The sequence below is a fragment of the Elaeis guineensis genome, chromosome 5, assembly GCF_000442705.2.
Source record: "Elaeis guineensis isolate ETL-2024a chromosome 5, EG11, whole genome shotgun sequence".
Taxonomy (NCBI): domain Eukaryota; kingdom Viridiplantae; phylum Streptophyta; class Magnoliopsida; order Arecales; family Arecaceae; genus Elaeis; species Elaeis guineensis.
In genome coordinates this window covers 39,344,936-39,361,840 of record NC_025997.2, presented here as the reverse complement: position 1 = coordinate 39,361,840, position 16,905 = coordinate 39,344,936, and the positions used below count along the sequence as shown (strand labels likewise).

Genomic DNA, 16,905 nt, shown 5'->3' with positions numbered 1-16,905 from the left:
TGAGTAGGTCTGGCATATCAGTTTGACCCAAGCAATGTGAAATTTAGTCAACTAGCCAGCACATTTGCTTCCCTATTTCAAGGACTTATTTTTTGTGTGATTTTTACCTTAGACAATCTTATCTATTTATTTGGACAAAGTACCTACTATTACATGTATGATGTGTGCAAGCCACATGCATAGTGAAGTGAATCCAACTATAGGGGTAACAATTTACTCTTCCCATTGGGTACCTAATGAAACTCGATCCTAATGGAATAGTTTTTACATGCTTGCAGAAAATCCCAAACAAGCATAGGTAATGATAAACTTCTCACAAATCCCGACCGGATGTATAACTTTGTACAAATTTCCTCTCCAAGGAGAAAAAAATTAGTTTGTATGCTAAAAAATTGATCTTTATAGCTTTATGTGAACTGATTCGTCTAACCTGCCCTATCTAACTCTGCCCACTTTATCCTGCTAGCCTGCCCCAAAACTCTACTTACTTATCCCGCCCTAATATAAGTATCGTACGGGTACGAGTAATAGTTTACCTTACATATATTATATATCTTCTGCATCATATCTTATACTTGTTTGTAAGAAAAACTGCATCATTTTTTAGACTTCTGAAAATTCACATTCAAAATAGAAATTAATGGACGAAAGTAGGATTTGTTGCCCTTTATTTATTTACTAGCTTATAAATCCATACGATGCATAGGATATAATTTTTTTAAATAATATTTCATTTTATTTATCTATTTTATTGTAAATAATTTATTTATTTTTTATTCTTATTAAATAATTTTTATGGCATGCATTTATGTTGTTCGTATATTTGTATTCTACAATAAAAAATTTTATATATTTTATATTTAGAACTTTGATAAAATTTTCAATTCTATATATTACAATCTACTTTATTTTTTAAATTTTTTTATATTTTTTCATCCGCACATTATAAATCAAGATATTTTATATGTTTGCATTTAAATTCTCAAAATTTAATAAAAAAATTATGTTAAAATATATATAGATCTAAAAATGCAATGAGCTAACCTTAAACAAGGGGCTCAATAATAATAGTCAGATATTTTTTTTGAATATTCGATTTGATACTTTAATGGGCCCGATAATGATAGTCATACAACTTATTTTGAATATTCGATTCCATTCATTAAATAATATTCTATAAAATTTAAAATAAATTTAAAATTTAAAATTAAAATTTATTTTGATTTAAAATTTATCTCTCCGATATCCACCAATGGGCTCAACAATATTCAGCCATTCCAAGCCTCCCACCCGGTTAAGACTCTCGAGATGGATGCACCCCAACCCAAAAAGACCAAAACACACCCACACATGCACATGTGCGCCAAAAAAAATAAAATAAAATAATTAAATCATATATATAAAGTATTGATATTCAATCTAACGTTCAGCCGTGTCCTAAAGCTTGAGAAGATTTGCCCTGAATGTTTGTGTATGAATTAATTTCTCTTGGTGAGGAATGGTGAATGATGGATAGCACGCCACGCTTATAAAGTCCACGTATCGGCTGCAAAAATAAAGAGGAGCAGAGAATATTACTGGAGAAAAAAATATGCCGTGGCGCCATAAAGAAGCAAGGGGCACACAGGGTCCAGTGATGGATACGTCCTCGATCTGAGATTGTGAGTCAAAGATCATGACAATCACCGTATACTCATAAGAGATTTTTTTCCACAAGCATGCAAGACATCTCATCATAATATCATACACATAAAGTTAAATAAATTTTAATTTTTTTTTTATGGTCAAATCTTAGTTCAAATAACAAATCAAAACTCAGTGTCAAAAGAAAAGAAAAAAAAATAATTATCTGATAAAGTCAACACTTAAAATAAAAATCTTACATCAATTCTGAGAAAATCCTAAATCAAATGAGCTAACTCCATCTCTATTCGCTCTTCCAACCGAAATCCCGCATCATGCTAATTTTCTGGATTTGTAAAGAAAAATATAAAACTCATCATGAGCTAAATAGCTCAGTAAGCAGTGTATACCTTTATCTGAATAAATCAGGCAATAATATTGTACATATCGATTTACTGAAAAATACAAAATCAATATGTAAATTCATGAATTCATAATTTAATTCATCACACTATCAATCATGTATAAAATTTTAATTCATCATAATTTCAAATTATGCTTATCATCTTAAATTCATCAAATTCTTACATTCTTCTTACCAACCACGAACTATGACCATATTTTTTCTGTGGCAGGGTCATAATACCGCATATCTTCTTGCGGTAGGCTGTGAATCATCTGACAGCAAAGTCCTTCGGAACCGCTACGGTTTATCGCTGGTCTCTCTGGCGATATATCGCTGGTTTCACTGGCGACATAAATCCTCAAGATAAATCATTTGCTAACGTATATGCCCCCATTGGTGGGGTCTTTTACATAGCTAGGTTGTCAACTCATATCATCTTTCAATTCATATATTATTTCAATAATAATATAAATAAGTGATATTCGAGTAAATCAATCATATCATTCTTTATGATCATACATCATCATAAAAATTTTCAACAAATATCTTCAATCATAAATAATTTTCAATAATTATTTTCAATCATAATTAATTTCAATAAATATTTTCAATCACAAGCATGCCATGAAATTAATATAATTTAAATTTATAATTTATCAGATAAATTTAATAAAAGTAAAATATTACTTACCTCAAAAGAAAATCTAAACTAGGAATCCTAAAAATTTTGAAAATCCTTCTCTAAATCTGGTATGTCAAATATCATATTTTTGATCAAAATTTTATCAAATTAAAAAAAATAAAAATTTCTAAAATCTAATGTCTTCATATGGATTGACTAGATGACAGCGTCCAAGATTTTGGATTGATCCATAAAAATTCTTCTTGTATTTCTATTATTATTATTATTATTATTACTATTATTATATTTATTTATTAATTATATTATTATTTTTTTAAATCCATTAATCCTAAAAAAAATCCAAGAGAGAGAGCAGAGAGAGAAAGTCTCTCTCCTTCTCTTTCTCTCTCTCCCCCTTTTTTTTTCTTTTTCCTTCTTTTTTCTTTTCTTTTCTTTTTTTTCTCTTTTTCTTTTTCCTTCCTTTTTCTTTTCTTTTTCTCTTTTTCTTTTTGCTTCCTTTTTCTTTTCTTTTCTTTTTTTTTTTTTCGGGGTCTTCCCTGGCCAAAATAGGGGACCGACAGGTCCCTCCCTTTGACCAGCCGTCCGGATCGAAGTCGGCACGATGAAGGCCGATGATAGGGGGGCAACCCTCTCAAGTTCGGAGAGGCCAAAGCCGGCGGTCGGTAGTGATCGCCGGCGTCGGAAAATCAAAGAGAAAAAAAGACCAAACAGGGGGTCCCTTCTCCGATGAAATTTGACGACACGCGTCATCGGTGGTTGTGCACAGAGGCACGGAAAGAAGGAGAGAGGAAAGAGGAAGAGGAAGAAGGGCTTACCTCAGTCTCTGGTGATCCCGTCGGTGAGAAATCACGGAGAGCACGAATCAAGGGCCGCGGCTTCAATCAGAGAAATCAGGGAGGAAGCGAGGGAGGAAGACTGATGGGGGGGGGTTCTTAGGAAGGGGAAAGCCTTTTTATAGAGAGCCCTAGGACCTCTGGTGGTCCTAGGACTCCCAATCCATCGCGGTTCATCGGAGAAGAAGACTCCTATCGGGAGTCTTCTTCTCGATTTACCTTTTTTTTTTCAATTGGGCTTGGGTTTAATGGGCTTTAAGCTTGGGTTATAATATTCTTCACCCCTAAAAGAAATTTTGTCCTCGAAATTTTTTATACCTGTGGTCTCGAAGAGCTGGGGATATTTTTGCTTTACTTTTTCCTCTAGTTCCCAAGTAGCTTCTCTTTCCGAATGTCGACTGCACTGTACCTTGACATGAAGAATATTACGACATCTCAGCACTTGTTCTTTACGATCCACGATCCGTATAGGATATTCTTCATATGATAGATCCTTTCTAGCTTGCAATGGTTCAAGTTCCACGATGTGACTTGGATCTAGTAAATATTTTTTCAACATAAAAACATGAAAAACATCATGTACTCCGGCAAGTGAAGGCGGTAAAGCAAGTCTATAAGCCACCTTATCAATTTTTTTCAAAATCTCAAATGGACCCACATATCTACAATTCAATTTTCCACGAATGCTAAATCTTGAGATTCTTTTTGAAGGAGACAGTTTGAGAAATACATGGTCGCCAATTTGAAATTTTAATTTTCGTCTCTTGTTATCTGTATAACTTTTTTGTCTGCTTTGTACTATCCGAAGTCATTCTTTGATTAATTAAATCTTCTCAACTGCTTGTTAAATAAGTTCGGGATCCAATATTCTTCACTCACCAACATCATCCCAGTAAATCGGTGATCGACATCTTCTATTATATAATGCTTCATAAGGTGCCATACCAATGCTAGCCTGATAACTATTATTATAAGCAAACTCCATCAAAGGTAGATGCTTATCCCATGAACTTTTTATATCCAAAATATAAGTTCTCAATATATCTTCTAAGATCTGAATAGTTCTCTCTAACTGGCCATCAGTCTGTGGATGAAAGACTGTACTAAAGTTCAATTTTATTTCTAATGCCCTATGTAAGCTCTTCCAAAACTATGATACAAATCTGGTATCTCGATCTAATACAATGGTCACTGAAATTTCATGTAGCCTTACAATTTCTTTCATATATAATTTTGCTAGTCTTTCCAAAGTGAATCCAACTCTAATTGGTAGAAAGTGTGCAGACTTTGTCAATCGATCCACAATCACCCAGGCTGCATCATTTTTACTTGGAGACTTAGGTAGTCCAGTTATAAAATCCATAGTGATATGTTCCCACTTCCATATTGGAATATCGAGAGGTTGAAGTAGTCCTACAGGTCTCTGATGTTCATATTTAACTTGCTGACACACCAAACATTAAGCCACAAATTGAGCGATCTCTCTTTTCATATTATTCCACTAATACATTTTCTTTAAGTCTCTATACATCTTAGTGTCTCCCGGATGAACTGTATAACCGGTCTGATGGGCTTCCTAAAGTATTTCTTGTTTGAGTACTGAATCATTGGGTATGTAAATTCTATTTTTGAACCTTAACGAACCATCATCATGTATCTTGAATTCAAATTGAACATCCGCTTTCACTGAATCCCTTATTTTCGTTAATTGTGGATCATCATTCTGGACGACTATAATTCTTTCAATGAGTGTTGGCTGAACCTCATGTTGGCTAATCGTACTGTTGAGTCATATACTTAAATGTCTAATTTCAGTTTTCTTATATCCTTCAATAATTGACTTTGATGCGTGATTAAAATAGCTAAATTTTTCATAGATTTTCTACTAAGGGCATCAGCGACAACATTAGCTTTTTCGAGATGATAATGAATTGTTAAATCATAATCTTTCAACAGTTCTAACCACCTTCTCTATCTCATGTTTAATTCCTTCTGTGTAAAAATATACTTCAAACTCTTATGATCAGTAAACACTTCACACTGCGCACCGTATAAATGATGTCTTCAAATTTTTAGGACAAAAATCATTGCAGCTAACTCTAAATCATGTGTCGGATAATTCTGTTCATATGGTTTCAATTGTCTTGAGACGTAAGCCACTACCTTACCATATTGCATCAATACACAGCTAAGTCCCTTTTTAGATGCATCACTATATATTGTGAATCCTTCATTTTCTATTGGTATAGTAAGGATAGGGGTTGAAACTAATCGTTGTTTTAACTCTTGAAAACTCTGTTCACAATACTCGGTCCACTTGAATTTAACCCCTTTCTAAGTAAGACGAGTCAAAGGTGCAGCTATGCGGGAGAATCCTTCTACAAATCATCTGTAATAATCTGCCATTCCCAGAAAGCTCCGAATCTTGAAAATATTTGTAGGTCTGTTCCACTGCATCACAGCTTCCACTTTTGTTGGATCCACAGAAATTTCATCTTTAGATACGATGTATCCTAAAAAGACTATTTTGTCCAACCAAAATTCACACTTCTTTAATTTGGCATAAAGCTTTTCTTTCTTCAATATTTGTAGTATACACCGTAAATATTCTTCATGCTCCAATTTGCTTCTTAAATATATCATGATATCATCAATAAATACGACAACAAACTTATCAAGATAGAATTTGAATATTCTGTTTTAGTTGCTTATATAGAAGGCTATTGAATAGCTGGTCGAACAGCTGTGAGATCATACAATCTTGAGATTATAGATCCATTGAATATGCCATTACAGACAAGATATTTCAGCCTTCAATTGCTCCCGTAAGATTAAGAGAGTTGGTTACGTCTGAGTCCATCCACTCGAGGTGGACAGCTGTCACGCACATTGTGAAGTGAGTCGGCTATGATAATAGGAATAGCCTATGTACTAAGGCATTAGCCCGTAGAGGCAACGGAGTGCACTGGGCAGACCACGTAGCGGATCAGATATAAGTAGCTCTACTCTGCATATGGCTCAACATGGCTTGTCAGTGATCTCGATAATAACTTAAAGATCTGAGCTGTGCTCTACTCGAAATGCTGATCTGAGATACTCACAGTAACCACTGTAACAGTAGTGAATAAATCAAATTCAATTAACAATCATAGTAAATAGGTCAGATTCAATTAACAATCAACTAGCCTTAGATATAAGATGGTTAAAACTATCTTTAGCACTATCATACCTTCTATTATATTTCAAACCACAATTAATATTTTTGATCAATTTTAAATGATTCAACCACCACACTACCACTATGCAACTCTGATTAATATTTTCTAAAATTTCTTAATGATCATAGATAAAATTTGAGCAAAGATTTTGTTATCATTGGATCATAATTTATATCTATAAGAGAAACTTAGACATTATGTAACAATTTAATTGACTTTAAATATTTATAATTATTTTGAGATAATCAATCAAGATCTTAATTCTACCCTACTCTTACTAATCTAAATTTTCATAATCTTTAACCTAAGCTCTGATATCACTCTGTCATGTCCCAAATCTAGCATCTGGATTGGGCACATGATGGCTGCACATTTTCTAGGGCAAGGTCCTAAAGAATATGTAAGGTCCATCTTTTTATCAATACATAATCCTATACTCCTCACTATTTGATCTTCAGCCCTATAGAATCTTTTGGATTTAGAAAAAAAATAAAAAGAGGGAATGAGCTTTATGAGGTTATTAAGTTATCAATATTCTGAGGGATCAAGCATAATTAAATTTTTTTTTTCAAATATATAATAATAGATGCAAATACCAATATAATTTTAATTTTTTAAGACATACCATATATAACAGTAAGATTTAAAATTTTTTCTCAGTCTTTGTTGACTACGGCCATGATCAACCTTGTGATAAGGCCTAAAAGAGACTAACTCCTAAAATACAGAACACCCAATCCTTCGACATGTACCAGGAGAAAACTAGATCTAATTCACATAGTGACGATTTGTCCTGTGACAAGGCAAAGAGATTAGTTCTGAGAAACAAATATACGAATGCATCAACATGTACCAGTGATCAACTCTGACTGGCTAGGCCCAGAAGGATAAGTTTTGTTAGCGATCAGTCCTAACTGGCTAGTTCCAAAAGAAATATATTTCTGACGTGTGGCCAACGATCAGTCCCGTTGACTAGATCCAGATCATAGTCTAACTAGAGAGTTTTTCTCATAATTTTTTCATAACTAATTTTTCATAAATAATGATACTTATTTTTATAACAGTATCAACTCAATTTTCATATAATCCAAAAAGTAATAAAATAATTTTTATTTAAAATTTTATGCATCGATAAACATATATAATTTTCTTTCTAGAGATAATGCAATATTAATATGAGAAAATCATTTCTTTCCAAAAATTTGTATCATGCAAAAGTGACATTATGCTTGATCTAATTTTTCTAAATTACTTTTCATAATTAAATACATAATTTTAAAATTTAATAATTTTTAAATATTTTATATACAAAATCTAATTTTTAAACACATAAATATATATATATAAATAAATCCAGAGATAAGAAGAAACTTATCATTGATCAGATCCAAAATTCTATGACCTTCGTAGTCTGATCCCTAGATCCGATATTCGTCCGAAGATAAAGGCTCTAGTACAAATGGATAACAAATTTTATTAATTCTTAATTTAAGATAAATTAAGATGAATTAGAAAGAATTTCAATCTGGCCCAAGTCTGGATCTAGATTTGGGTCAATTCTTGAGTCAAATCCATGTAAATCATGTTGACCCAGACTTAATTAGATTGAGTCCAATATTAGGTTCACCCAAAGGAATTAAATCCCTTTCTCTCTTCCCTTTCTTCCTCTTTTCCCTCTCTCTCTCTCTCTTTCCTTTCTTCCCTCTCTTAGCCGAACCCAAAATCTCTCGAGTTTTAGGATGACCAAAGGGTGGGTCGGCTGCCAGGTAGCTGGATCAATCGATGATGGTGGTGCAACGGTGCCCAAGGGCAAATCTGGCTGACGATGATCGGGTATTCGAGAAGAAAAGAGGAAAAATGGCACTGTCCTTTAAGCCATGGCAGCCACCCATGGACCGAAAGAAAAAGGAGGAGAAGGGACCTTATAGGAGATGGCGGTAGTGGCGGAGACAGCGGCAGCGACGGTGGTATCTTGCTCAAGGTTCCACCAGAATAAGTATGATTGATATTTAGGGAGGAGGGTTAGGGTTTCGATCAGATCGAGGAGGTGAATACCTTAGTCAGAAGTTTTTAGACTATCTTAAGGATAATGGCATAGTCTCTCAATGGACTCCACCTGAAACGCCTCAACTCAATAGGGTTTCAGAACGGAGAAATCGGACCCTATTAGATATGGTCCGTTCCATGATGAGCTTCACGGATCTCTCCGAATTTCTTTGGGGACATTGTCTCATGACAGCAATTTATGTATTGAATAGGGTTCCCTCTAAAACCTTTCCTACCACACCATATGAGATATGGCATGGTAAGAAGTCAAGTCTGAATCATCTCAGAATTTGGGGTTGTCCAGCTCATGTCAAGAGACAGCAAGCGGACAAGTTAGAGTTCAGATCTTTTAGAGCTCGATTCATAGGATATTCTAAAGAGTCATTAGGATACTATTTCTATATTCCGAAAGACCACAATGTGATTGTGAGTCAAAATACTATTTTTCTTAAAAAATAGTTTATTCAAGATGGTGGCATCGGAAGAATAGTTAAGCTCAAGGAGAATGTGTCCCAAGAGCAATGAGCTCAAGGACCTGAGAAACCTAATCAATCAGAACCAGTCCCAATACAACCTCTCCCACCTCATAGATCGACTAGAGTTTTTCGTCCTCCTGAAAGGTACTTAGGTACCATACAAGAGGAAGTAGAGGAAATATTTTTCACAAAAAATGGGGCTCATGGTGATGATCCCAAGACCTATGACGAGGCGATATCAGATATTGACTCTGAAAAATGGTTAGAGGCAATGAGATCAGAAATTGACTCGATGCACTCAAACCAAGTCTGGACCTTGGTAGATCCACCTGAAGGTATTGTACCTATTGGGTGTAAATAAATCTTCAAGAGAAAGATAGGTGCAGAAGGGAATGTGGAGACATTCAAGGCTAGGCTCGTAGCGAAAGGTTATAGTCAGCGTGAAGGCATTGACTATCAAGAATTTTTTTGCCCGTAGCCATGCTAAAATTCATCCGCACATTGCTTGCTATTGCAGCCTATTTCAATTATGAAATATGATAGATGGACGTGAAAATGGCATTCTTAAATGGACATGTTGAGGAAGATATCTATATGGAACAGCCGCTTGGTTTCACATCCAGTGATGATGATCACAAGATCTGCAAGTTGCAAAGGTCCATTTATGGACTTAAGCAAGTATCTTGGAGTTGGAATACTCGTTTCAACAATGTCATCAAAATATTTGGTTTCATCAAGAATGAGGAGGAACCATGTGTGTTCAAAAAGGTCAGTGGGAGCGCCGTTGTCTTCCTCGTATTGTATGTAGATGACATCCTCCTAATTGGAAATGACATTCTCATGTTGACCTCAGTCAAAGTATGGTTGTCTAAGGAGTTCTCTATGAAAGATCTAGGAGAGGCATCCTTTATACTGGATATTAAGGTCTATATAGATAGACCAAATAGGATGCTCGGACTTTCACAGAAGATGTACATAGAGGAGGTGCTAAAAAGGTTTAGCATGAAAAACTCCAAAAGAGGTTTATTACTTTTTAGACATGGCATTCATCTCTCCAAGAAGATGTGCCTTAGCACACCTGAGGAGATTGAACGCATGAGCAAGATCCCATATGCTTCGGCAATAGAAAGCCTCATATATGCCATGCTATGTATACGACCTGATATAGCCCATGCTGTGAGTGTCACAAGCAGATATCAGTCGAATCCAGATGAAGAGCACTGGACTTCTATGAAATGTATCCTTAAGTACTTGAGAAGAACTAAGGATATATTTTTAGTCTTTGGGAATGGAGAACTCCAGATTCAGGGATATATAGACTCAGACTTTATGTCTGATATAGATGATCGAAAGTCGACATCTGGTAGTCTGTTCATTTGCAATGGTGGTGCAGTCAGCTGGAAGAGTTCCAAGCAGACGGTGATTGCTGATTCCATCATGGAGACAGAGTATATTGCTGCATCGGAAGCTGCGAAGGAGGTATTCTGGTATAAGAAATTTGTCGCAGAGCTTGGAGTGATATCATCAGATGCCATACCTCTTTACTGTGACAATAATGGCGCCATAGCCCTAGCTAAGGAGCCAAGGTCTCACCAGAAGTCCAAGCACATCGAGCGGCGATTCCATTTGATCCATGATTATCTCACAAAGAGTTATGTCAAGATCAAGAGAGTCAACTCCACAGATAATGTGACAGATCCACTGACTAAGCCATTGGGCCAACAGAAGATCGAAGCTCACCTTGAGAAGATGGGACTTAGATATGTAGCCAATTGGCATTAGGTCAAGTGGGAGTTTGTTAGATGTGTGCTCTAGATGTCAGATCGGCTGACACATTCCTGTACAGATCTAAGGATAAATTTATAATTTTGACTATAAATGAATAAAAGGGTTATTCTTCTATCACATTGTGTATATTGTGTCTATGATACATCCTTTGAGTTAGTAGAAATATAAATTCATATTTTCAAGAGTTGAAAATTTAAGACATGAATTTACATAACTAACTCATAAACAGCTCCTGACCATAGGATCATCACGAGGATGGTGATCGATCCGAAAGGTTGGTGTACGATCGCTTTCTTAGGATAGATGTGTCTTGAGTCTACGATGTGGAGACACCAAAATGAGAATACAGGTATTCATTGAGAATGAGAGTACTGAGTGTAACCACCTCGAGCAGTTATAAGGAAGTCTACCTTCTCGTCGATGACTAGCTCGATGCTGCAATTATGTGTCTAGTTCTTTGACCTGAGGTGCATCGATAATTTACCTTGAGTGTGTTATAATTTGACTATACCATAACTCAATCTCCTAGCCATTCGGAACCCTGAGATGTATGTTGGCTGTAGCATGTTCATTGTAGAAACTAGATCGCACCAAGATGGGATCTATCAACCTCGGTAGATGAGAGGAGTAGTCCTATGATAATTGAAAGATCGAGTCCTTAAGCCCATGGCTATGGCAGAGTGAAATAATCGAAAAGTATTTTTCATTGGGGTTTCACATCAAACTCGGATCGATCGATTAACTCATATGACTGATGTTGGGTTTGACGAGTTCACCTTAACCCTAATTCAGTCGGGACTCATGATAGAGGAACTCAATCACACAGGTAGCTGCACCGAGAGGTTCGTCTTCAGTTCTGATGGATTACCATCACATACTGCTAGGTGTCACTAATAAATTTTGAGAGCAATTAGAATGATATTGATGATCGATCATTCTAATTGTCTGAATTAGAAGAGTTCTAATCCATCGAAAGGAGTTTCAATGATGTCGATGATGAGATCATGACATGTCTCATTACCATACAGAATTGAACCTAACTGGATCACACAAATAAAGGTTAGGATCTGGATATCATCAATTGGGCTAACTCAATTGATTTGAATTAGATCCAATTAGGTTCAAGAAAATCGTGCTAGCACACGATTGAGCCTAACTTTCTCCTCGTGTAATCTTTTCTGTCTCTACTGAGCCAAATATGATTTGACTCATCCAGAGAATCTTGAGAAAGTTTCTCTCAGTCTAAATAAAGTTTGTCATACTTAGAAAAAGCTTATCTTAATTCATGAGATGAATTTAAGATAACACCTGCTAATTTCTAGTACCTGCCAATTTCATTTTAGGACATCTGTCAAAAGTTGACATATGGGTCTTAAACTAAAGAGGGCTCATTGGAGAATTTTTATGGAGTGTCCACATACCAAAATCTAATTGAATTGGATGCCATAATCAGATTATGGCATGAGCCCAATTGGATTAAAGTGGGTGCCCCAAATGGATAAGAACCAAAGAGTCTTGATAAACATGGACTCTTTGGCGCCACCTTGATTGAGCTTATCCAATGATGGCACCAACTTAGGAGAGAGGGTGAGATTCTTATCTGATGTGATCAAATAACATCACTCCACCAATCAAAATTTTTCCAGAATTTATTGGAATTTTTTGATTGGTTGAATGATGTGGCACTGTGCAGCATATAGGGTCTATATAAACCCTGTTGCGCCTAGGATTTTGTGGAAGAAATTATTTTATGCAAAAAACTCAATAGCTACTGCCCCATCCCCTCTTCTCCATATCTTTCCTGCTCTCCTTCCTCCCCTCTTCATGTCCAAAGAGTTGGACGTCCATCTGGCAAAGATCCAAGGCGTGGTGACGCCTGGAACAGAAGGCTACAGGATATCTTCGACAGGCTGCTGCTCTAACTTTAGAAGGAGTTCTGAAGTACTTTCAAATCAGATAAAGATCTAATTTTTGGAGCATAGATTTTTGAGGAGAAGATATTCTAGATCCTACTCAAGTGGATACTGGTAGAGATCAGGTGCTTACGTGGCTACATCAGAACCTCGGGCTGTGCAGAGATCATCTACAGGGTAATCAGATTACCCTTGAGGTACTTCTTCTTTCATCATAGATTTAGATTTAATTTTAGATTTTAAATATTAGATAATAAAATTAGATCTAAAGAATTAGATCTAAAATATATAGGATAAATTTTTTTTAAAATTATTCTGCCCCAGATTTGACCAAATCTGGAAGATCCTACGAGAAAAAGCGGTTTTTCCTCCTTCAAGTGGTATTAGAGCCAGGTTGTTGGCTCTATTTCAGATCTATTTTAGATCTGATTTTAATTTTAATTTATCTGATATTAAAAAATTTTAAATATCACATCAGATATGATAGGATCTAAAATTAAAATATTTAAAATTAAATCTAAGAAGATCTAACATGCATAAGATGCATGACTAGACTAGGATTAGTTGAATCCATGAATGGTCTTAAGTTTTATATTTTAATGAGATTAAAATAATAATTAAATATAATTTATTTTTTATTTTTTTGATATTATAATTACTATAATCAGATTAGAAAATAAAAAATAAAATTTTAATTATTTCATAAAATTGATCTGTTGCATGCCTAGACTAGTTGTAGAATTGTTCTAGTAACTTGTCTAGAATAGTTTTTATTTTGAATAGTTCAATTTAAATTTTATTTTTTAGATATTACATGTGATGTATCAGATCTGAAAGCATGTTAATTAGATTAATTTTTGATACATGAGATGTATGCAAAGCATGTATTATATAGACTGATTTGAGGTGTATGTGATATGTTAATTTAGATCTAACTAGTTTTGTAGTTAAATTTATATTTCTGATTAAGGTGTTCCTTATGGCTGTCCGGTCATGAGAATAAAGTAAAGTTTTAAGACCCTCTCTTTCCATTCAATGGGGTGTTCATATGACGTGTAGGGGTGCCACGCGTTCAACCTTAATCAGAAATCAAAACTTACTTTTCTGCAAAATCCTAGATCCTGAAACCCTAGAATTTATTTTACATGCTTTATTTATGAACCCAAACTTAATTAATGAATTAAGCTTATGAAATTAAGTTAGATCTAAAATTGAGAATTTCAGATCTAAGACATTTTCATAAAATTAGGTTCGTGCTTGAGTAGCTCAATTAGGTCTAGCGGTTGATCAAACCGAATCAAGAGTTGGTTAGGTGGGATCATGAAAGCTATTAATTGACCAGCCTAATAGGATTAAGTCTGGGTCAAGATCGAATCACATTTAGATGTGACTCGATCAAGTTAAGACCTAATTTGGCTCAGTAGTTAGAGCTTGGATTGTAGGCTAACCCAATTAGTTCTGATTCGACAATTTGGTGTCTAAGGTAAGTTGGGCAGATGTGACCAACTGGTTTTTAATTGGGAGCTACTTGACTCGAATGCATTCTTGTCGAGGTAATGGCATATCCCTCCCACCGGTCTCACTTACCTGGCCATATGTGTCGACTCAGTTTTGATTTGAGGTGGCTAACAATTCGAGCTAATCCATGCCACTAGGTTAGTCATAATTGTTATGACTATGTCAAGTCAAGTTTAATGAGACCTAAATAAATCTTTCTAAGAAAATATTAAGTCTAGGTCTTCCACCATTATGGATGTGCGGGTCTTTTTCAGGGTTGATTGTTCTCGGTTGATTACAGTGGCTCAGTTGCACCGGAAAGATACAACCATGTCCATTAGGCATTGGATGCTATGAATTAGAGGATGGGTTGGGCTCAATATTTTGGATACGGTGAGAGACCCAATCAGGAATCTAGTTCGTGCAAATGATGGGTTTGACTTAACTAAGGATTGGAGCAATATCCTGGACATGGTGAGCTTCATGAATTAGAGATCAAGTTTTGGGTGCACCATGATTAGAGAATCATTGGACAAGAGTTATCCACTCATCGGTTGACCCATCATCAATGACTGTTAGGTGAGGTGATGAGCCAGTCGGTGAGACCGCACCACCCACTAGAAATCACTGATCACGGAGATTTTCACATCTCTATCAAGGGAGTGTAGGGATCTGAGAAAATAGTGGGAGCCTAATTTGTTTAAAAATAAAAATTCTAAATAAATTGATTGAGTCTGATTATAAAATCTAACTAGAAACTTTTGACTCTCTATAGGAAACATGTCTGCCTCAAACCCCGTGACCAAAATTCTAGACACCTATAGACTGACTGGATCCAATTTGAAGGATTGGTTGAGGAACTACAGAATTATTCTGGGTTTCAAAAAATTGACTCATGTCTTGGACTAGGACCCACCTGCTATACCAGCACGTCCGACTGCTGAACAGAGAGCATCTCTGAAAAAATGGACGGATGATGATAACAAAGCAAGGTACTACAGGTTGGGTGCAATGTCTGATGACTTGCAGCACCAACATGAGAATATTTTGACTACCCACCAAATGTTGGCTCACCTGCAAGAGTTGTTTGGTGAACAGAGTCGCGCGGCCAAGTATCAAGTCTGTCAAAGACTTTTTAAGGCCAAGATGCGTGATGGGCAGTCAGTCCAAGATCATTGTTTGATAATGATCAAGGATCTTGAGGAGCTTGAGAAGCTCAGTATCATCTTAGACAAGAATTTTCAGATTGATGTGATCCTTCAGTCCTAGTCCGATGCATATGGTCAGTTCATCATGAACTTCCATATGCATAAGATGCAGTGTACCTTGGCCGAGTTAATGAATATACTGGTTACGGCTGAGCTTCCTATGAAGGGTTCAAAAGGCTCAGTTCTTACTGTGGAGCGGACTTCTTCTAAGAAAAAGTCTTTTAGAAAGAAAAAGAGGTTTGCGAAGAAGCAGAAGGTGGATGGGAAGAAGAGGAAGCGGAACTGTCCTCAGTACCTGACCACCCTAAAGAACAAGAAGGATGGTCCTTCTGGAGGTATGCTCATTTTAGAGTCTAATCTTACGGTTTCTTCTGCATCCAGTTGAGTGCTTGACTCTGGTTCTAGTACTCATTTGTGTACTTCTATGCAGGGTCTTGAGGAGAGCAGGAGGCTGAGGGATAGGAAGATGATCCTATGCATCGAGAATGGAGCAAGAGTTGCTGCTGTGGCCGTGGGAACCTACCCTCTGCGATTACCGTTAGGATTAGATTTAATTTTAAGAGACTGTTATTATGTGCCTACAGCAAGCAGAAATTTGATTTCTGTTTCATGTTTAGCACAAGAAGGCTATGTGATTAGCTTTTATAAGGACCATTGTAATATTTTTTATGAAAATAATAAAGTTGAAGATGGTTTTCTTATTAACGGTCTCTATCAGCTATATATTGATGTATCTGTATTTAATATTGAGCAAAATATGAATGCCATAGGAATTAAAAGGCCTAGAGATAGTCTAAATGATAAGTATCTGTGGCACCTAAGGCTAGGTCATATAGCGGAAGACAGGGTTAACAAATTGGAGAAATTCAGGCTATTGAGTCCATTGACTTTCGAGTCATATCCAGTTTGTGAATCATACTTTCAAGGTAAAATGACCTAGCTTCCTTTTGTGGGATATGGAGAAAGGGCCACAGACCTACTTGCCCTAGTACATACGGATGTGTGCGGTCCATTTGATGTGCCGGCTAGAGGCAACTATGTCTACTTCATTACCTTTATCGATGATATGTCTAGGTACGGATATATGTTTCTAATGAAACACAAGTCTGAAGCTTTTGAAAGATTCAAAGAATTCAAACATAAAGTAGAAAAACAAACAGGAAAGTCCATTAAGGTTCTTCGATCAGATCGAGGAGGTGAATACCTTAGTCGAGAGTTTCTAGACTATCTTAAGGACAATGGCATAGTCTCTCA

General features: G+C 35.8%; 1 pseudogene; it reads right to left on the bottom strand.

Annotated features, from left to right (window-relative positions):
* The window catches only part of LOC140857993 (probable protein phosphatase 2C 47), a 32,534-nt pseudogene that overhangs the window by 1,917 nt on the left and 13,712 nt on the right, over positions 1–16,905 (bottom strand).